The sequence below is a fragment of the Eptesicus fuscus genome, chromosome 8, assembly GCF_027574615.1.
Source record: "Eptesicus fuscus isolate TK198812 chromosome 8, DD_ASM_mEF_20220401, whole genome shotgun sequence".
NCBI lineage: Eukaryota > Metazoa > Chordata > Mammalia > Chiroptera > Vespertilionidae > Eptesicus > Eptesicus fuscus.
The window spans coordinates 39,421,593-39,445,439 of NC_072480.1; the positions used below are offsets into that span (position 1 = coordinate 39,421,593).

The following is a 23,847-nucleotide window of genomic DNA, read 5'->3' on the forward strand; positions in this document are numbered from 1 at the left end:
ATTCTCAGATCTATTCCTCAAAGGGGGAAAATATGCTCAAATTTTGCAAAACAGTTGCCAATTCTTCAAAGACTAAATTAGCGCTAATGAAGAAAACAGTGGGAAAGGAAGCACAACTGCCACCTGGAGGAGACAGATGTGGAGGCATCTTCCATCGTTTCTGCGCCTGTCTTCTGAGAGAGTAAATACCACATTAGCTGGTGATAAAGATGTGCCTCAGCCTACAGAACTCAAATACTGGCAGATCATTTTTTAAAGCACTCGATAATGCTCTAAGGAAAGAATCAAAGCAATTGACACATCATTAGCTGACTTAAAGTAAAATGCATGCATATCAAATTGTACTGTATTTCAATAATAGTCTTTACATGAGAATAAGAAACAACAGAATTTTAGAAAGATCCCATGCATTGCATACCTGCTATTCACTTGTTTGGTCACAAGAGAATGATAAGAATAACAAACAGGGTACCTGACAATTATATGTGAAACAATAATATGGCTTTTAAATTAACTGTTTCATTAATTACTAGTATAGTACTGCTCAAATATTAAAAATAGCCTAATACTCCTAATACATTATTTTCCAGAACCATTCACTCAAATATCTTTATTTAAAATTGTTATTGAATTTATTGGGCTGATATAGGTTTCAGATGTGCAATTCTATAAAATATCATATGCATATTGTATTGTGTGTTCACCACCCAAAGCCTATTTCCCTTCCATCACCATTTTTCCCCTTTTACCCTCTCCTTCCTCCCTTACCCACCCTTCCCTCTGGTAATCACCAAACTATTGTCTATGAGTTGTTGTTTTTTCTTAATCCCTTTACCTTTCACCCAGCCCCCTAATCTCTTCCCTTCTAACAGCTGTATTTATGAGTCTGTTTGTATTTTGTTTGTTAGCTTATTTTGCTCATTAGATTACGCATATGAGTGAAATCATATGGCATTCGTCTTTCTCTGACTGACCTATTTCACTTAGTAAAATACTCTCCGGGTTCATCCTTACTGTAATAAAAGATAAGATTTTCTTCTTTTTTTACAGCTGAGTAGTATTCCATTGTATAAATGTACTACTGCTTTTTTATCCACTCATCTACTGATGGGTACTTGGGCTGCTTACAAATCTTGGCTATTGTAAATAGCACTACAAATACCTTTTGATGAGCAGCTACTATGTCATAAGTCAAGGTCATGGTATACATGATCTGTGCACCAGGCAACTAGTCTTTTTTTTTCCAAGACAAATTGCATTTTTCCCAGTTTTCCTTTTGTTTTAAATATATTTTTATTGATTTCAGAGAGGAAGAGAGAGGGAGAGAGAGATAGAAACATGAATGATGAAAGAGAGTCATTGATTGGCTGCCTTCTGCACACCCTCTACTAGGGATTGAGCCTTCAGCTCAAGTATGTGCCCTGACCAGGAATCAAACCAAGACCTCCTGGTTCATAGGTCAATGTTCAGCCACTGAGCTACACCAACCAGGCTATGTTATTAATTCTTCATGGCAACCTCTTCTGCATTTAACAACTTTCATAAATATTCCATTGTAATAATTTCTTCTACTTATTAAAAAAATAACGCCTAGTATTACAAGCCCTGTTTCAGGTATTGTGGAAACATCAATATATGCATAAAACAGACCTCACCTTGCCTTTCTAATAGTTTTGCTTCATGTACATGTTATATTTTCCATGTAGAATTAGGGCTCTAATTTTATAATTCATGCCTTGTATTATTATATTATGTGATTCTTTAATTAGTCAAGTTCTCTAAATATTAAATGTCAGGCATTTTAATAAATAAGTCCTATTTTTATTTAGTCTGCATTTTCTTCATGTCTTTTGCTTCTATTTCAAAACTTTATCACATTGTTTCATATACATTTCTTTTAATCAGAACATATTTATATTTTGCCTGGTTTTCATATATTTTCAATGAAGGGTGTTATACATAAAAGAATATGTATAATATATGCATATAGTTTTAACATTATATGGGGCCCTCAACCTGGAGTATGTTGTCTTATTTAGTAACATCTCCTACCCTCATGGTCTTTATCTCCCTTTCTCCAAAAAAATTTATTTTTTGTTATCATTATTTAATTTTCATTAATTTTTAAAAGTAAAACATGTTTGTATGACCATAATAATTTTACAATTTTAACTTGTTTCCTTTATACAAACTGTCTTGTAATCTTCATATTCTCTAGTGACTTTTATATTATTATTAGAGGCCCGGTGCATGAAATTTGTGGATGGGGGGTGTGTCTCTCAGCCCCCCTGCACCCTCTCCAATCTGGGACCCCTCAAGGGATGTCCAACTGCCCGTTTAAGCCCAATCCAGGTAGGATTGGGCCTAAACAGGCAGTCGGAAATCCCTTTCACAATCCAGGACTGCTGGCTCCCAACTGCTTGCCTGCCTGCCTTCCTGATTGCCCTTAACCACTTCTGCCTGCTAGCCTGATCAGCCCCTAACCACTCCCCTGCCAGCCTGTTTGCCCCTAACTGTCCTCCCCTGCAGGCCTGGTCACCCCTAACTGCTCTCCCCTGCAGGTCTGGGTCTCCCCCAACTGCCCTCTCCTGCAGGCCTGGGTCTCCCCCAACTTCCCTCCTCTGCCGACCTGGTCACCCCCAGCTGCCCTCCCTTGCAGGCCTGGTCCCTCCCAATAGCCCTACCCTGCTGGCCTGATTGCCCAAAACTGCCCTCCTTTGCAGACCTGGTCCCTTCCAACTGCCCTCCCCTGCTGGCCATCTTGTGGTGGCCATCTTGTATCCACATGGGGGCAGTCATCCCTGACCACATGGGGGCAGCCATCTTGTGTGTTGGAGTGATGGTCAATTTGCATATTTTCCTTTTATTAGATAAGATAAGATTAGATAGGATAGAGGCCTGGTGCAAGGGTGGGGGCCAGCTGGTTTGCCCTGAAGGGTGTCCTAGATCAGGGTGGGGGTTCCCTTGGGGCATGTGGTGGCCTGGGCGAGGGGCCTGTGGTGGTTTGCAGGCCGGCCACGCCCCCCGGCGACCCAAGAGGAGGCCCTGGTATCTGGGGTTTATTTATCTTCTATAACTGAAACTTTGTACCCTTGAGCGGAGCCAATCCTCCTGCTTGCTCCGTGGCTGCAGCCATTTTTGTTGGGATTTATTTATCTTCTATAATTGAAACTTTGTAGCCTTGAACGGAGGCCTGGGCCTGGCAGGGAAGGTGGAAAACTTGGATTCCTCCATTGCTGTGGGCAATCCAAGCCTCCTGCTCTCTCTGTGGCTACAGCCATATTGTTTGGATTAATTTGCATACTCGCTCCTGATTGGCTGGTGGGCATGGCTTGTGTGTGTAGCAGAGATACGGTCAATTTGCATATTACTCTTTTATTAGATAGTATTATGCATCACTTTTTCAAGGTCTATCCTTGTTGATGTGACTGTCATGTAAAACAATTTATTCATATTTTCTACTACTGTTAATATCCTTTTTTCAGTATTACACTATCACAGATATTTTAGCACATATCTCCTGGTGAATGCATTCAAGACATCCTACTCAGAATGGAATTGTTGAGTTAGAAGTAATATATATTCAATGTTACTAGATAATAACAATATGGTTTTCAGAATTGTTAAACAAATTTACACTTCCACAAGGAGTGTAAAAGCTTTCATTGATAACATCTTTGCCAAATATTATAAGCATTTTAATTTTTGTGAGTGAGAAACATTTTTTTTTCTCAATCCTTTGGACTTTATTGTCACTTGATTTGTGAAATAATAGATGAACAATTATTGTTCATATTCTGCGTATACTTAGAAGGAATGTGATTCTCTCTTTTTCTCCTTAATGAGAAAAACTACATTTTTAGTTGAGAATATTGCTAGCTGGAACAAAAAAGGTGCATTTTTTTTGTATTCTTTACACTGATAACTATAGCATGAAGAAAAATAATTTTTGAATGCTACAACTGAGTCAGCTGAAAAAGGGTTTAATTTTCTTTTCTGCCTTTTTAATTTCTCATGAGAGTCTACTTAGATGTAAAAACTGAACACCTTGTGGAGCATGAGTTGACCCGGAAGAAGGAAGCCATATCGCCAAGAGTGCAAGAGGAATTTGAAACCTGGGCTGCTGGGGGCGCTGTGGAGCTGCTGTGGTAGCTTTGGACTACATACCTCCTGATGTTTTCCACATGAGACAGAATAAACATTCATTTTGTTTAAGCCACAATTATTATTTCCTCTCATTATATGTGGCTGAACTAGTAGAATTATAGGAATTAAATATTAAATTGCCAATGTTATATTTCTGTAATGTGTTGGGTTATGATGTTATGACAGGTATGACATCACTAAGAAATAGTAATTTTTCAGCTCTATTATAATTTTATGGGACTACTACCATATATGTGGTCCATTGTTACAACACATTAAAAAATAAAGATGATGATGACAATGTAAAAAAAATACTGATTTTAAATCAAATTCATTAGGCTTTTATTTTGAATGAAAGGCTGAAAGTTGAATGTTCATAGTTGATCTGAGCAAACTTAATTTTTTCCGTTAGAGATAGAAAGCCAAAAGCAACCTGCATAATTACAGAAAAGTGCTGTATCTGTTAGCAATTTAGGGGTTATAGACCACAGTTCAGTAGCGTGTGCTTTTTATCAATGTCTCTTCAGGTTGCATTAATAGAAGTATCATGTCAAGAATGTTGGTGGTTGAAGTAGTAATTTGCTTTTACTCTGATAATCAGCTACCTCCGAGTGCTAATGTACAGTTTTAAAGTTCTACATTTTAATAGAAACATGCACACATTATGGAATGTTTAAAAGAAATCAGTCTGAAATGTACAAGGATTTAGATGATACTAACATCTCTTAGTTCTTTCAGTGGAAAAGAACATTATTGAGGATGATTTAGGCTCAATGTATCAGTCACTAATGGGTAGAATTAAAAGCAATTGTTAGGAGCTTCAGGTGGATCGCTTGAGTTTAATATAAATAGGGACTATGCAATAACTAGGGCTGAACAAGGGTATGACTCATTTTCTCTGGACAGAAGTACTGTGTTTCCTGATGCTGGTGGTGACTTAAGCAAAATAACCACATGGTGGAGATGTTGCAGAGGGAATTCCAGCATTTGATGGCTCCTTGAAATAGAGGACACTTAAGGTTACTTCCAAATTCTGAAATCTATGAATTAATAGATCAAATATATAGGGGGGAAAGTGTCACATTTGTCACTGATGTAGCATTGAAATTCTCATTTCTCAAAATTATTTGTCCCTCAGCTTAATTAAACAAAAATGTTCTATACAGAATATATCTGATATAGTAATTTTATTATGTTGAACACTGACTTAATTTTTAAAATTATGTGTACTTGCACATTATATGAACCTGTCATACAAAAGCTCTAGAATAAGTATAAGGAGAATACTTTCATTTTACAAATGTATAAAAATACATAGGGCTAAAATGGTATTGAAGATAAATAGTACAGAGAGAACACAATAACCTCAAAATGGGTCAGCACAAACTACACAATTGATTAGATGCTTGCAGAAAACCACAGCAAATGGCAAAATCAATTCACCAATCAGCTTTGCAGTGTTTTATTCTAAACTCAGCCAGCTGGGCAATTAGGCATATACTCTGTGTTTTTATGTCTTTCATTGAGGAAAGCATCATTTTCCTTTGGAAGCAGATGGTTAGGAACTAAAGATGGGTCAAAGTTCACTGAGGTTACTCTCCTATGGACAGAGTAAATTGATGTGGTAGAATATGCTATTCTGAATCTTTGGAATGATTCAATACTGAGACAAAAGCCTTCATGAGTTGATATTTGGTTATAGGTTTTTGTGGCTAAGAATTTATTCAATAATATTTTAATGCTGTGATTCTCTATTATTTATACAATGTTCCACTCAATTTACTTTTTTTTGTATGTTAATAATGTATGCCTCAACCCAAAGAGTAGAATTTCAAATGATTACTATTTTAGAATTTGTTAAAAATAAATAAAGAAATGAGTCTTCATTGCATTTTTTTTTTTTTGAAAGCCAGTCTTTGAATCAAATTTATGCCAAGGTCAAATTCTGTTGTTTGAACTAAACTATCCAGAAATCAGTGTCTCCAGATGAATCTTGGCATGCATCATAGCATGTTAGGACTGAGAGTGAAATTGGAGATCACTTATTTGAGTTTCTTTATACTAATTATGGATCTTATGCTTGAAATATTAAAACTCACTCAAGATAGCATCAGATCTACAAACACAAAATCTCACCAGTTCTCCAGAGATACTTTAACCTTGTAAAATTGTCATCTCTATATAAGGTAGAAATATTATTAAAGTATTAAATTCACGCTGATGAAGAGGGTCAAAACAGTTCATTAGAAACAAGTTCATTGAAAAGAAACTACACCAAGTAATAGAACTCCATGATGCCATTGAAAGGCTTTCCTTTGATCTTGTCATCAATTAGGTTGGATACTAGTCCGGGGAAATACTGCTTTAGTGCTTAATAACTTTCTAGTTAAATAATATTCAAAGATTTTAAGACTTCTCATTAAAAAATAGATGATAACTTTGGTGATTTTATCTAGCATACTGTTTTCAAAATGTAATTTTTAGTAGGAGTATGAAATAGGATTTATAGAAATATAGAAACTAAGGGGCAGAAGCTACTGGTTCATAGCCTTTGACATGCGTAAAGTCTGAGACTTAAATGTATTTGTATGGCCATAACCCATACCTATTAAAATTATTCAACTCATGTGTATGAATGAATAAAAGACTGGATGGATGAAAATAAAGAATACAACAGCCTACCTGACCCTAGCCAAAAATAACACATGTAAAATATAAGACATATAATAACTTCCAAATAGGCTAAATAATAAATTCCAAATGGATTAAATGTTTTAGACTAAAATCCTATGTAATAAAGAGATAATATGCAAATGGTCGTTATGCCATGATGCATAACGACCGATCACCAGGAGGGTGGGGCAGCCAGCTAAGTTCAGGGGAGAGCTACAGCTGCGGGTGGGCAGGGCGGCCAGCCCAGACAAGTGGCAGAGAGCTACTTGCGCATGGATTCGTGCTCAGGGCCACTAGTGAAATAATAAAAGTACTAGATGAAGACATGGGGACACATGGAGACATTATTTCATAAAATCAAATGAAAAATGTCCTAAAAAAACATAACACAATGTTCAGAACCATAAACTTAAAGATTACTATACTTGAATATAAGAAAACAGACAAAGAAAAAAATAAAACCTAAGTGATAGGAAAAATGAAAAGGTAAAAGAAAACTCTGGGAGAAAAGCTTGCATGTATAACACAAAGGGCTAATTTTCTTAATGTATAAATTGCTGTTAAGAAAAATAAAATGCCAAACTTAATAGAAATTCAATTCCCTCCCCCCAAAGTGACACTATAACTAGTAAATATGGAGGGGAGATATCTATATATTGATCATCTATCTATCACCTATATATCTATCTATATCTTAACACTCATATACTTATATGAAACTAGACTTTATGAGTTTATATCCTGGTTCCACCACTTAATTATTTGAGTGATCTTTAGCAAGATGCAAAAACTTCCTCTGTCTTAGTTGCCTCGTAGTTAAAGAGGAGATAGCATCAACATAATGAGGATTAAATTCTTAACACTGTTCTTGTTACCCAATGAAAGCTATATAAGTGTTAAAGTATAATAATGTTACTTCTTATAATTATATAGTATTTAATTATATGTTAAATATTGTGTAGTATATTGTATAATAAAAGAATATATTGTATAATTATATTGTATAATAAAATACAATATTTTATTATGCAAAAACTATTGCAACACAACATGACCAGGCTTTGGGAAAAAGAGTAAAACTCTTACTAGAGCAAGGGGAATACATGCCAGGAAAAATCACCAGAAGTCCAGTATACAAGATTTGTACACATCTGTTTGACGGAATTTACCTTGGGAATACTTTACTCTGACCAGCAGGTGAGGGAGAAAGTTCATGCAGTATCTTACAACTATCATCCCACACAGGCAACAGCTATGTACTTTTCCAACTACCTCATTCAAAGAAATTTAATTTTAGCAACAATACATTTCAGTTATTTTCTAACCCTACCTAATAATAGACAGATATGCAAATTGACCGCACCTTCGCTACGCCCAAGCCACGCCTACCAGCCAAGCCATGCCCACCAGCCAATCAGGATGAGTATGCAAATTACCCCCAACAAAGATGGCGGCTGATTTGCATATCAAGACAGCGTAGAAAGAAGCCAAGAGCTGCAGAAGGGAGCAAAGCTGCGGAGAAGCAAGCAAGCTGGGGGGAGGAGAAGGGAGGAGCGGAGGCAGGGCCAGGGGAGAAGGGAGGAGAGCAGGCAGGCTGGTGGAGAAGGCGGGTCGGGGGAGAAGGGAAAAGCAGGTGGGCTGGCGGAGAAGGCGGGCGGGGGAGAAAGGAGGAGCGAAGGCGGGGCCGGGGGAGAAGGAAGAAGAGCGGGCGGGCTGGCAGAGAAGGTAGAAAAGCAGGGGGGCTGGCGGAGAATGCAGGGCGGGGGACAAGGGAGGAGAGCAGGCAGGGCGGGGTAGAGTGCAGCAGGAAACCCTATTGCAGGATTTTTCCTGCAACGGGAATGCTAGTATATATATATAATTTCCCTATAGATAGTTTCTTATACTCCTTAACGAATGCATCTCCTGCCCTCTTTTTCTGGATGATGTTGCTCTCTTTTCCTGGGGCCTCTAAAAACATGATTCTCTTACCCTAAATTCATTGAGCCTTTAACTATGGTTCAGGATGAGCCATTCCAGTTCAATGGGAGCAGAAACTGTTATTTAGCCCCCAATTCTCATTTTCTGTTCAAACTAAACCATGGATAGCCTCATCTGATTCCTGAAACTGTAGTTGAATCTTTGACCTTCAGATTTTCTCTCTACTCTTTATTTTGTTTTTAAAGTTAGTTAAAGTAAAACTTTCTCCAGGGTTTTCAGTTGTCCTCAGAATTTGTTTCTGATTTTTGCAATTATTTTCTGACTTATAGGAAGGTTCCTGGGCCCAGTTTTAACTCATTGCTCAGGCTAGGGCAAAGTATTCTATGGAAACATAGTATTTCAGTGTAGATTATATAAAGTATTGATTTATCTTCTCAGACTCACATGGTAATCACACACATCCCATGTTGAGATAGAATTGTAGACTTGGATTAGGTACAGCAGCTTGTACTGATTAGGAGATGCGTGACTATTTCCTCATTTGTTTTACTTTTCTTTATGTTTGAACTATTTCACAATCAGTTTTATTCAATCAGAGGTGGGACAGGAACTGGAAATTCAGAGTTTGTAGTTCCAGAAGTCCTTAAATATAGGTTGGTTTAAATGGTTCATGAAGAAATTTAGTGAAAGCGTGGCCCATATTGCAATTTTGAAAGAACAAGCAGCTAAGTTCACAGTCAACTGAACAAAAATGGGGATTTCAAAGCACCTGAGGACTTTTCAGATGGGAGTGCTATCCTGGGATAAGTGAATCGATATTGGAAATGAATCTCATTTTAGCTGCTGCAAACCTGCTGGACCATTTCCTGAGATATTGTATCAAGCAATTGAAGATGGCACGGTGTAATGTTGAACAGTTATACTCAAGCACTCTCTATTACAAAGAATTCTCCAAAGAATAACAAATAAAAATTTTGTCCTGAGTATATATGGCATGGTTCTCCTGATTTGTTCTTCCAACTTCGCTACGAGTACTTACTACTTTAAAAATAATTCTGGAATTAAGAAGTAGAATGCTTCTTGTAGCAAAGGAATAATAATAAAATGGAAAAATTTAACTTTTTAAAAATTAATACAGACAGTATATACATCGAGCAATATGGGTTAGAATTAAGGGCTATGGGAATGTTACAACATATATCTATATATTTTAAAATATCAACATATTTTAAGATACCTTACTTTTTAAGAAATTTTAATTTTGTTTTTTAAATAATATTTCATGCCACCTGGAATAACAGTTTTAGTAATCTATAAATGCATTCCTAAAATGTTATCCTTTTCTGATTGATTTCAAATAGAATGGACCACTTTGAAAACATACTTTTTAATTTATTCTGATAATTTATAGGGTTGTATTTTGGTACAGTGGGTCAAATAGCCCTTTCTATTGCTCATTTTGCCTTGGACAAGTGCCATTTTAAACTTGTGGAATGGATTTTTTTGGGGGGTCACCAATTTAACTAAAAGTGTTATTAATTCTGGCATTTAAATTTAAATCCTTTACATGTGAATTTCAAGAGTGGAGTGGCTGGTGAGGAAAGAGGGGCACTCAATCGTTTTGTAATAGTGAACATTTAAGTGATCATCTCACAAAACAGGTGTCAATGAACATTTAAAGAAAAGAAAACATGAAAAGAAAGAAGGGTAGATTGTTTACATAACTGAGGTCAAAATATGCTAGAGCTGTTGTTCAATGGTTCAAAGCCGAGGGAACCCTAGTCAGGGGCCACTGACCACAGTTCAACAGTGATCCTCGCTGAGTTGGAGGGGACCTACATCTTTTGTTTTGCCCTTGTTATAGCTTTGGGTATGACTGAGAGTTTAATGATGTTGGCACAAGGCCTGAAATGCAATTTGCTATTTTTATTACTCTGTCAATATGGTGCATTAAGATCCCCAATACTCTTCAACAAATGCAAAAGAAAAAACAAACACACACACACACACACACACCTTTTATTATATCAAGCACTGTAGAAATTAAAACAGCAAACATCTAATGCACATTCCTCAATACCGCAGTCTTGATTAAAGCTTTTGAATTAGCCTAACTTATCATTTTGATACTATGATGGAAACCTAAACTGCATAGAGATATACCGTTTGTAGGATTGATGGTAGGATGAGTCTTTCAAGCAGAGGCCCCTCTTCTTGGTGTCTGTGCTATAAAGGTGGGAAGCTGAAGCAGGAGGTGAGACCTTGCTCTTGCCTCATAAAGCATTTTCTGCTTTGTTTCTGGCTGGAGACAAACAACGTTTAGTTAACTAATATCCAGAGGTCAGATGAAAAGAAAAAAGTAGACAAGGATAAAAAATGATAAAAAATGATTTACAATTTCGATACCATCATCATTGCTGACTTCTTATTTTTCAATATAGCACATTAGAAATACTAACATGCCTTAAAGATTAAGCTTTACCCCAGCCATTACCCAGCAAATGCTCTCAAGTTTAAAGCATGACATTTTTTTCTCAGAGATTTCCTTTTTCTCTTTTAATCTCAGAAATTTCCTAATTACACCATAAAAAGTGATTTAGGAAATCGCTGGTTATTGAGGCAAATGTGCCTTTTGCCTAAATTTTTCACATAATTACTTTAATTCTTCACTTGGCTTTTCTAAATAATAATAAAAAAATCCCAGCATAACAGTATTTTAGGTTATGTTTCTTTTGGGGAAAAAAAGCCTTGAAGTTTTGGAATATAATTTAACTAATATCCCAGGTTTTGTTAAAGTAGTAGAGTTTACTAGGATTTAAATGCACAGTAGTTATGAATTAGACTTACCAAAGAAAGAAGATTGTAATTAGTTTACACTGTTGTTGCAAAGAACCTGATTTCTCCTTGTCAAAACTCAAGTAGAGGTAATCCCTTCTCATATACTAATCATATCAATTTACTCTTGTTCCTAAAAATTTCATATGAATGCATTGTGTTTTTATGGTGTGTGTATTCCTTTGTTAATTTCCATAATGTAAGTCTCTGTGTCTTTAGAGCAGGAGTCAAGCTGTCCTATCTAATAAAAGACTAATATGCAAATTGACCATACCTCCACTACACCCACAAGCCATGCCCACTGGCAATCAGGAGCGAGTATTCAAATTAACCCAACAAAGATGACTTTGGCCACGGAGAGAGCAGGAGGCTTGGGTTGCCTCCGGTGATGGAGGAAGCCAAGCTTTCCGCCTGCCCTGGTGGGCCCTGGCCTCCGCTCAAGGGTACAAAGTTTCAATTATAGAAGATAAATAAATCCCAGATACCAGGGCCTCCACTTGGGTTGCCAGGGGGCGTGGCCAGCCTGCAAACCACCACAGGCCCCTCACCCAGGCCACCCCAAGCCCCAAGGGAACCCCCACCCTGATCCTGGACACCCTTCAGGGCAAACCAGCCTGCCCCCACCCATGCACCAGGCCTCTATCCTATCTAATCCTATCTAATAAAAGGATAATATGCAAATTGACTGCCACTCCAACACACAAGATGGCATCCCCCATGTGGTCAAAGATGACTGCCCCCATGTGGACACAAGATGGCCACCACAAGATGGCCAGCAGAGGAGGGCAGTTGGAAGGGACCAGGTCTGCAAGGGAGGGCAGTTAGGGGTGACAAGGCCTGCAGGGGAGGGCAGTTAGGGGCAAACAGGTTGGCAGGGGAGCAGGTAGGCATCAATCAGGCTGGCAGGGGAGTTGTTAGGCGGTGATCAGGCTGGCAGGCAGAAGCAGTTGGGGCAATCAGGAAGGCAGGCAATCGAACTGTTGGGAGCCAGCAGTCCTGGATTGTGAGAAGGATGTCCGACTGCCTGTTTATGCCCGATCCTACCTGGATCGGGCATAAACAGGCAGTCGGACATCCCTCGAGGGGTCCCAGATTGGAGAAGGTGCAGGCTGGGCTGAGGGACACACACACCCCCAGTGCACGAATTTCGTGCACCGGGCCTCTAGTCTTATATAATAAAGAGCTAATATACTAATTAGACCGAATAGCAGAGCAACTGTCCTAAGGACCTTCCAGATGAAGCCGGGGCTTTGAGGGCCGAGGCAGCTGGGGCTTAGAGGGCCAAGCCCCTTGCACGAATATCATGGATCAGGCCTTTTAGTTAATATAAAAGGCATAACAGTAAGATTTCATGCATTCCAGGTCACAGAGTCTCTGTTGCAATTATTCATCTTTGTTGTTGTACCACAAAAGCAGTCACAGACCATCCATAAAAGAATTGAGTGTGAATATGGTCTAATAAAACTTTATTTACAAAAACAGACAGCCAGCTGAATTTGACCCACGGGTCATAGTTGGCTTAAAACTGCTTTATCTTTTGTTAACTTCAAGGGCAGGAACAAGGATTTACACAATTTTGATTTTTTAAATCTCTATTGCTTATAGAGTGTGTGGACCCTAGTACTTTATAGGCAGAATAAAATTATTAATGTGTGTATTTATATAAATGATCTCATTCCATATGAAGTAACTTGAATGCCAAACATTATGTATGTTATATTGAACATGAATATAATTTGAAATAACACTATTTTATTTTATACTCAAGTAAAATTTGTCCAAATTTAAATGATTATGTTTTATTTATTTATTTCTACTAATGTTTTGGGTAGTGCAGTAAAGGGGAAGAGCCATTTTTCAATGAAAACTCAATTTTGAAAGAGCTAAGCTGTGAAAATTCTCATCTAAGACACATTAATGATTATATCTTTATTTGGAAAGCTGGATGTTGTAGAGTTTGATATATATTACAAATATACACTAATATCTGATTCTTCTTTATTTCTGGCATCAGAAAGCTGACAATCTCCTACCCACTTGAAGTTAGGAATAATCACATGCCAAGCTCTGGCCAATGAAATATATACCGCCAAAGGGAATAATAATAATTTCTAACATATATATTTTAAAAGTTTTTTAATAGATATTTTATTGACTTTTAGAGCCAGAAGAAGGGAGAGGGAGAGAGAAAGAGACACATTGATGTGAGATTATAACATCTAACAGCTGCCTCCTGCATGCCCCTTACCGGGAATCAAACCAACAACGTTTTGGTACACAGGAAAACAGCCAACCAACCAGGGCTGAATATGTGTATATATATATATCCCTATATAATAAAGAGGTAATATGCAAATTAATCCTCACGCTCTAACACTGTCACAAGATGGTAGCACACAGCGGGGGCAGAGATGGCTGCTCCGTACACTTGCTGCCTCAGTACTTGTGGCCCTGTGGAGGGGACGGAGGTCCAGCTGCTGCTCTGTGCACCTGCCACTGCGGTTCCCATGGCCCCGTGGGGGATTGGGAGGCCTGGCAGCTGCTCCGCACACCTGCCGTTGGACTTCCCTCAGCCTGCTTGGGGGTGTGACCCCGCTGCTGCTCCCCGTGGCTTCCCTGGAGTTCCCTCAGCCCTGCCGAGGGGCGGGTCCTGGCTGCTGCTCTGTGCAGTTTTCAGTGGGGTGACCAGGCCAGCAGGGGAGTGCAGTTGGGCACGAGATCAGGCCGGCAGGGGAGGGGAGTTGGGAGTGACCAGGCCAGCAGGAGAGGGCAGTTGGGGGCTATCAGGCTGGCAGGGGAGCAGTAAGGTGTAAATCAGGCCAGCAGGGGAGCGGTTAGGGGGTGATCAGGCTGGCAGGCAAAAGCAGGTAGGGGCAATCAGCAGGCAGGCAGGCGAACGGTTAGGAGCCAGCGGTCCTGGATTGTGAGAGGGATGTCCAACTGCCGGTTTAGGCCTGAGTGCCAGGATCAGGCCTAAACCAGCAGTCGGACATCCCTCTCACAATCTGGGACCGCTGGCTCTTAACTATTCACCTTCCAGCCTGCCTGATTGCCCCTAACTGCACCCCCTGCTGGCCTGGTCAAACCCAACTGCCCCCCCCTATGGGCTTGGTCACCCCATGCAGCCTGTTGTTCAGTCATTTGGTCACCCCTCACTAACCCCCCTGCCAGCCTGGTTTCCCCACAGAGCCTGCTGCTCAGTCGTTTGTTCGCCCCTCGCTAACCCTGCTGCCGGCCTGGTTGCCACACGCAGACTGTTCGGTCATCCGTTCGGTTGTGATGGTCAAGTAGGCTTTTATATAGATAGATATACATATATATATACACACATATATGTACATATATACATATATATATACATGTATATATGTGTGTGTATATATACATATGTATGTATATACATACACACACACACACACACACACACACACACACACACACACACACACACTAGAGGCCAGGTGCACAAAATTTGTGCAAGTGTAGGCCTTCCTTACCCTGGCTGCCAGCACCAACTAACTTCCCTCTGGCACCTGGGACCTGGGCTTCCCTCGCAGCCCAGGCTTCATCTGGAAGGATGTACAGTCTAATTAACATATTATGCTTTTATTATTATAGATATTTACATGCCAAACACTATTAAAGCAAATTATAAATATTATCTCTTTACTCATCTAAGCACACACAAAAAAATAAAAATCCTGGCTAACACCTAACATACCACCTGAAAATTCCATTTAACAATGCTTTAGACTATGTTTAAATAATAATAATTATATTAATAAACAGCTGTGTAGTGCTTACAGTGAGTACTCCTTCTTTTCTGAGCCCTTTATATATAGTAACTAGAGACCTGGTGCATGAAATTTGTGCACAGGGGAGGGGGTTCCCCTCAGCCCAGCCTGCATCCTCTTCAATCTGGGACCCCTTGGGGATGTCTGACTGCCGGTTTCCCTGGGATCAGGCCGAAACCGGCAGTTGGCCATCCCTCTCACAATCCGGGACCACTGGCTCCTAACTGCTCACCTGCCTGCCTGCCTGATCACCCCTAACTGCCCCCCTGCTGGCCTGGTTTCCCCCAACTGCCCCAGCCTGCCAGCCTGGTTGCCCCTAACTGCCTCCCCCACTGGCCTGGTCGCCCTTTAGTGCCCCCCCCCCCTACTGGACTGGTTGCTCCCAACTGCCCCCCTCTGCCAGGCTGGTCACCCACAACTGCCCCCCCCTGCTGGCCTATTTGCCCTTCACTGCCCTCCTCTGCCAGCCTGGTCACCCCTCACTGCCCCCCCTGCCGGCCTGGTCACCCCACGCAGCCTGCTGGTCAGTCGTTTGGTCATTCCTTGCTAACCCCCCTGCTGGCCTTGTCACCCCACACAGCCTGCTATTTGCTTGTTACTATGAGGGCGTTGTGACCAATTTGCATATTACCCTATTATTAGTATAGATTAGTTATATTATCACAAAAAACCTGTGAGATAATTACTATTATTGAATCAATTTTACTGAAGAAATAGCTGAACCAGAAATTCTCCAGTCACATTATTAATAAGTAGTAGGATCAGGCTTGAACAGAAGAGCTTCATAGCAGATCCCACACTTCTGACCAGTAAAATATGTTTCCTATGTTGATTATGTTGTTACAAATTTTGTCTTAACTATAGAAATTTATAACAAAAAACCTTTATTGTACTTTTTTACTATTTGACATTAAAATGTTAAAAATTAACCTACATTAACAAAAATATTTTGAAAAAGGGAATGTAATATTTGTTATGCTGGCGATATTTTGATTAACATAATATTGGAAATAAGTTGTGTTCAGCAATGAGGATTAGGTATATATAGAATGCTTTAGCTCTAAGATGGAATAGTATGAAACCATTAAAAATGCTGTAGTGCAAGGCTATTGACATGAGACAACCATGGGACTTTAGGCTAAGTCACCAATTCTTTCTAGGACTCACAATTATATCCTTCACATGATGATCATAATAGTACTTACTTCATAGGGTTGATGTAAGCATCAAATACTTATAATTACTTGCAACTTCAAAGGCAAATAAAATGAATATGTTAATAACAGTTTTTTAAAAAAGAATCAGCAAATGCAAATTAGTGAAGTACAATAAGCCAATGAACCATGCAACCTTAGCCAAGGCATGCTTCCCCTCTGGACTTTAATTTCCTCACCTGTGTAATGGTGTGTTTATATCAGACAGTTCCCAAGGTTACTCCTAGGTCTATGGTTTTATGGCTTCTGAGATTTTAATTTGATATCATTAAACTCTGAGAAAAAAAGATTCAGCTTGACATTTTGTTTCAGGAAAAACATATCTATAAAACATTTCATATAAAATTCCAAAAGATCAAAATTACCAACCATGTATTTGGTTATTATATTTCTAGAAACTACAAAAATACAAAAGAAAAATTCAAATTAGTGGAAAATATTTTATGGTATGTAAGATCATTTTTTTTTTGTTATTCAAATTTTCTTTAATAAGAATGTGTTATATGCATAGTAAGGGGGAGACTTTTTAAAAAGTATTTGAGTTGAGAGTCAATAGATCTGGTTTCCAGTCCAAGTTTTGCCATTGAAAATATTATTAAGCTTTGGATAATCCATATCATCACTTTGAGCCTAATTTTTTTTTGAATCTGAAGTTGTGGTGGTTTTGTAATGTGGCAAGTTGACGAGACTGAACTAGTTCCTAAAATCCATTTCCTTGTAAGTCCTCAGCTTTGGCACGTTCCGGAGTTGGGGAGAGTCGCAGTAAAGCAGCAACCATATTGCTCTCATGCTCAGTGGGTTGGTGCAAGCTCCCAGGCAGCTCTTGTACACTTAGGTGCTGGCTCATCTTGTTGGCATGAGACAGTTGTCAGTCCTGAAGTTCCCGTCTTCTCTCGGATCTTCATTTAGCTTCTCTACATCCTGGGCTGGATGTGTGTTTACCTCTGTGTGATAAAGCACACCAACTTCTCCAACAGGACACCGTTCTTCTTGTTGTGACATGAGATGATAAAATGCCAACTTATTGAGATGAAGTGAGATGAATGAGACATCATTAAGTAAAAATGAGTGGTACCTGTACACAAGCACTGTGACCCCTTGAGTAGATCTGGTAACCAAGATGGCTCCTACATGACTCACCAGCTGGAGCATATGCAGCTTAGAGATGCTGGACAAAGGAATGAGTCACGTTCTGGCCATTTTATTTTTTAAGTAAAATACATTATATGTTCAGGATTTACCACATAAGGCAAGTATTTCAGGAATTTTGTTTAGCAACTTTATAGTGAAAGTTGTTAGAAAGTGTTGGAAATGGTAACTAACACCATTTATATTTAGATAGGATCATTCTTTTAAAAGCTTTGTGAAATTTTTCCTTTGTTATACTTTCAGATTCAAGGCCAAAAGCAGTGGCTAGCATATCAATACTGACAAGAGTCAAAGTGATAAAAAATATTGTGACTTGATCTTTAAAATCCTGGCATTCACATTAATATACTAATACTTTAAATAAATTATTTCTTGCTTTGCCAGGTGAAGTCAGTTGGAGAATGTTGTAGGTAGGACTAAAGTTTTGGATTAATCGTTTGACAATAATAAATAAATGACAATATTGATGAAATATAAGTAGAGAAGTTTAATAGCCTTTAAATGTGGGCCAGACACATACATTCTATCATTGAAATCTCACAGGGAACCTCTAAGCCCTACTGTTGTCTCCATATCCCAGTGGAGAACATCAAGGAATCGCAGGAACCATGTTAAGAGCTACCATTTATTACTTCTCTATGTCCTGTTAATAAGCAATGTTTGGAACAATGAGTAGCAGGTGCTTTCATCCACATCTCTTTGCCTTGGGACCTTCTTTGGAGTCAGGGCACACTCAGAAGGAATGAAATTGACTGATAATTAGCATCCTTCACTCCTCCACACACAACAGCTTTCCTCAAGCAGCACCTTAGATCCTCACTGTTCTTGTGGAATAACTCAGAAGGCCCTGTTCAGTACAACAGTGCTAAGCTCCAGCTACCCTGAGTCATATTTTCTAGATAATGCAAACTTTATTGGCTACTTTCCTCTCACTGTTTCACTTCATGTGTCCCCTACCAGAGTTTCCTACAATTACATCAGATACATTTTTTTTGTGTTAGAACTCTTGTCTCAGATTGTGTGTCTGGTGAAACATCAAACCAAGACATCATGTTATATTTAATCCTTATGATAATTCGGAGAAGTAGATATTATATCAATTTATTAAAAGTAAAAATGAGGCTTAAAGAAGTTAAATAATTGTATTCAAGTTGGCACAGATATTAGAAGCCAGAGTCTGGTTACACCTCTGCTCTTTTTTTACAAAGATTAAGCTCATAAATATGATCTGGCCCACCCCTCCCCCTTCCAGTCAATGGATTGAGGCTCTATATATGTAATAGGGTAACTAAATCACCATTACTAGATAAAAATGATTTTATAAAACAGCCTAGATACATTGTGTTAACTTCAAAAACAAAGAGAAGCAGACAATAGTTCATAAAGTCAATATATATTTGCTGAATTTGTGACTATTAATAACAGCTAATGAGCATTCTTCATAGAATAAATTATCTTTTACTTTCATTTTCAGACACAAATCTCAGTCAACAAGATATTTTTCCTTAAATGTTATGGAACACTGGTATATCTTCTCTTATGAAAACATATGCTCCTGATGAAATTGAAGAATATAATTCATTTTCTGTAGAATGGAATCTATTTCAAGCCAAAGCAGTATGGATGAAATAGGAAATGTTTAACCTGAAAGATAATATAGAATGCTTAATATAACTTTACAGTATTTCCACTAAGATGAAGCTCAGAATTCCAGAGATCAGCTTATCCTTTCTCTCCTTGTAATTCAATTAAATATCTTAAAAATAATAAATAAAACATAGTTACTCTTAAATAGCAACTACATGTTTACTTTCTATCAAAGTTAACTTCAAAAATTTTTTATAAAAGTATAACTTATTGAATGGACCCAAAATTTAGAACTTCAATTTCTAAATTGAAAAGCTATTCCCTCAAATTGCACTATTATTTAAAATAGACACATTGATTTCTTATGTGTTTATTTCTAAGTACATAGGATGACTTATGCTCTTTACACATTTTTTTGTCAATTTTACCAAATTAATTATATTGACAACTCAAACAGTATAGCTAAAAAAATAAATAAAGAATTGTAAATAAGCTGATTTTAAATGTTGAGATTGATTTCAATGACTGCTGATGGTGTGAGGATTCTTTGAAAGTTCCATTGAAAGGCACTTCCAATTTGTTTCTTTGGGTCTGAACATTCCTTTGTTCAATATATTTTCAGTTCCTTTCTTAATTTTCTTTTATAAATATACCTTCAAAAAAGCAATAGCAAATACATATCATACTTATTATAAAAATATATTTTATCTTCTTTAATAGCTTTTTCAGTATAACTATTGTTTTAGTTCTTATTTTGAGTGTTATGGCATGCATCCTTAATGTAGCACAAGTAATTTTATATCATTTCACATCCTATACGAGTATAATAAAAGGCTAATATGCAAATAGACTGAACGGTGGAACAACCAAACAACTGGTCTCTATGATGGGTGCTGACCACCAGGGGGCGTGTGTGAAACATGCCAGACATTGGCCATGAAGGGATGGTGGAGTAGGTGAGCAGGGGTGCCAGACCAAGGCACGGTGCTGGTCACTGTCATCTGGGCGAACCTCTGATGGTTATTGAAAATTCTTTGCTCCTACATGCCGTGGTCCTGCCCAGCGCTTGCACCCACTGCCAGCTCTGCTTCTGCTTGCACTCAGAGCCGGCACCGGAGCCACTGCTTGCACCCGCTGTCGGTTCCCGGTGCCAGTCCCAATCACTTGGCACCATCAGCAGGTATGAGCGGCTGCTGGCCTGATCGCCCCTGAGGGCTTCTACACCTACCCCTGCTCCTGAGGGGCAATCGGGGCAGTAGCTGCCACTTGCACCCGCTGCTGGTGCCAGCCCCAATTGCTCCGTGCCATCAGTGGGTGCAAGTGGGGCCAACACTGTCAACACATGGGAGCAGCAGGAGCAGGGCTGCTGATACACCGGGGACCTGGGGGGACTGCGGCGGGAGGGGCCAGGCGGGGGCACAGAGGATGGGTCGAGACCTGCCCCTGTGCTTCCCACAGCCTCGTTGCTGACAGTTCTTTTCAAGGGACACAGATTCGTGCACTGGGCCCCTAGAATAGTATAACAAAATTGCACTAACTTGTATTTCCTCCTTCCAGGCATTTATACCATAATTTTTCACTTCAAATACATTATAAGTCCCAACCAATATTGTTATTATTTTTGCTTTAGTTAACTAAAATATAAGCAGAGACCCTCTTATATTTCTTTTGATAGTCATTCTTTGGTGTAGATTTAAATTTACATGTGATATGATTCCTAACTGCAGTAAATAATTTAATACTACAATTCAGATAAGCTAAAGATCAAGTCTTTGAGCTTTTTATGTTTGAAAAAGATCTTCAGTTTACCTTTTTTGGGGAAAATATATTTCCCCTGCATATAGAAGTTTAAATTGCATGGGGTTATTGTGTTTTGTGTGTGTGTGTGTGTGTGTGTGTGTGTGTGTGTGTGTGTGTGTGTGTTGGGCCTTTAAAAATGTTGCTCCACTACCTTCTAGCTTTGTATAGAAGTATACTGTCATTGTTATTTTCATTCATCTCTATAAAATTTCTCTGATACTTTAAAAATGTTTAATGTATCTTTGATATTAATCATTGGTATAGTTTTCTTCATGTTTATTATGCTTAAAGTTTATTGAACTTCTTTGACCTATAGTTTTATTGTTTTCAACAAACATGAAAAAATTTAAGCCATTATTTTTCAACTATTTTTTCTACTTCATCAAGCATGCTGAACTCCAATTACATGTACTTAACAATCCTTGAAGATATCTCCCAATTTACTGATATTCTCTTTCACTTTTCTCCCCCAGTATTTCCCCATCTGTGTTTAATTTTGGAATGTTTCTATTGATATTTCTTCAAGTTCATAAATCTTTTCTTTTGCAGTATATAATCTTCTATTAAAGTCTCACAATGATTTTTTACCTTAGTCACTGTATAAGTTAAATTTAGATTTATATCTTCTATGTCATCTTCTGCATATTCTCAATCTTTGTTCTGCCTGATTTGATGAAAAATATTTTAATAACTTTTTTATATCTTAGTCTATTATGTTTATAATATGTTTTATTTTTGTGTCTGTTTCAGTTGATTTATTTTGCTCCCATTATGAGTTATATTTTTCTACATCATTGCATGCCTGAGAATTTATACATGGATCACATATTGAATTTTGCCTTGTTGGGTGCTGGATATTTTTGTATTGTTATAAATATTCCTGAGTTTGTTTTTGGATGCAGTTAAGTTTCTTAGAGTTTGATGTTTAGAGCAGTGTTTCTTAACTAGAGGTGATTCCTCCAACCCCTGGGACATTTGTCCATTTCTAGAGACATTTTTGTTTGAGAGGTGGCTTACTACTGGATTCTAAGATGATAGATGCCAGAGATGCTGCTAAACACCTTACAAAGAAAAAGCACCATGCATCCCAGCAAGAACTATATGGCTTCAAATATCAAAGGAGGCACGGATGAGAAACCATGGTTGAGAGGCTTGCTCTTAAGTGTCCTTACAAGGGACCAGAGCAACCATAATTCTAGGCCTAATTTTGTTCTACAAATGAGAAAATGTCCCTAGGAGTATTATATCTAATATCCCCAAATTATCAGGGTTTTCAAATAAGGCTGACAGAAACAGATAATTCTTGCCTGGTGTGAGCTTCAGGGATTGTTCTTCAGTTCTATTATCGTGGCTTTCCCTCACAGCCATGGTCAGTAAACTGCGGCTAGCGAGCCACATGAGTGTGGCTCTTCCACAAAATACCACGGCCTGGGCTAGTCTATTTTGAAGAAGTGGTGTTAGAAGTTTAAGTTTAAAAAATTTGGCTCTCAAAAGAAATTTAAATCGTTGTACTGTTGATATTTGGCTCTGTTGACTAATGAGTTTGCCGACCACTCCCCCACAGCCTTACAGTGTTTTTTTTTCACGCCAATGCTCTGAAAGTATTTAGCTGGAAATTCAAGAGGGCCCCTCTTCTGGTTTCCAGAGCTCTCCCTTATGTAGCTATCTCCTCTCTGCTATTCTTTCTTGTGAACTGTTACCCTCCTTGGCCTCAGGGTCTCCCAGTTCCAGTTTCTCTACTCTGGGAGGTCATTGTGCTCCACTCAGCCCTCCTTCAGCTGAGGTTTGGAAATTCTTCCAGGCAGTAAGCTGGGGCCATGCAGGCTCACATTGTTTGCCCTCTTTCAGAGGCCACAGCTTTGTAGTGATAGCTTTCTGATTTCTGAAAAGCATAGTCTTATATATTTTGTCAGACATTTTTAGTTGCATAAGCAAAAGGGTAACTTTGGTTCCTGATATTCAATCTTGATCACAAGTCTCTGTATTTGATTTTGGAGGAAGTGATATTCAAAATTAAACAATACATATTATTTTCTTTGGGAAATTGGATTAAGACCATAATTTTAATGAATTTTTTCTGAAGATGAGCACATGGTATGTTTTAGAAGAAATCTTTCCAATACATAAATGTGCTATTCAGACTGATAAATGTTTTCCATGTAATTAATTTCATTGTTGTCCCTGACACACAGATTTTTAACAGATACTTTTATTCTCCAAAAGTATTTAAGTTTTATGTACACAGTAAGTGTCAACCTATGAATTTACACACAGGAAAGGCAAATTTGGCTGTTTTACTAAACATACATTTGTTTCTTCCAGGTCAAAACTCATATATTTTCCAATTATTAAAAAAGCATGTAAGCAAAGCATGCATTATTGGTTATGAGGTGACAGGAACAGGCAAATAAGTAGGCAGCAGCTGTGAGTTAGAATTCCCATTCTGCCCGCAGGAGTTTTATATCTTGGACACTAGAGAATATGAAGGACAGTGGGGAGAGTGATATCACCCTCCAGGAGTGTTGTAATGATAAAATGAGATGATGACTATGACAAAGTTGTATAAAAACTTCACAGTAAATGAATGGATATACAACAGCAGTTGATGACTTTATGTGTCAGTTTTATCTCTAAATCAGTGAATGATACTGTTAATAGATAATATTTAGTAAGCACTTACTTTGTGAAAGGCCCATTGTATTCATTATTTGGTATTTCCAAGATTTCTG

The 23,847-nt window shown here is 38.4% G+C and overlaps 1 long non-coding RNA gene across 1 annotated transcript; it reads right to left on the reverse strand.

The window, feature by feature from the left end:
- LOC129150046 (uncharacterized) lies at positions 1-23,847 on the reverse strand. The gene is made up of 3 exons (XR_008556819.1): positions 23,799-23,847; positions 10,903-11,041; positions 1-272 (listed from the first exon to the last, which is right to left on the reverse strand). It is a non-coding gene; the product is annotated as an uncharacterized LOC129150046 (long non-coding RNA).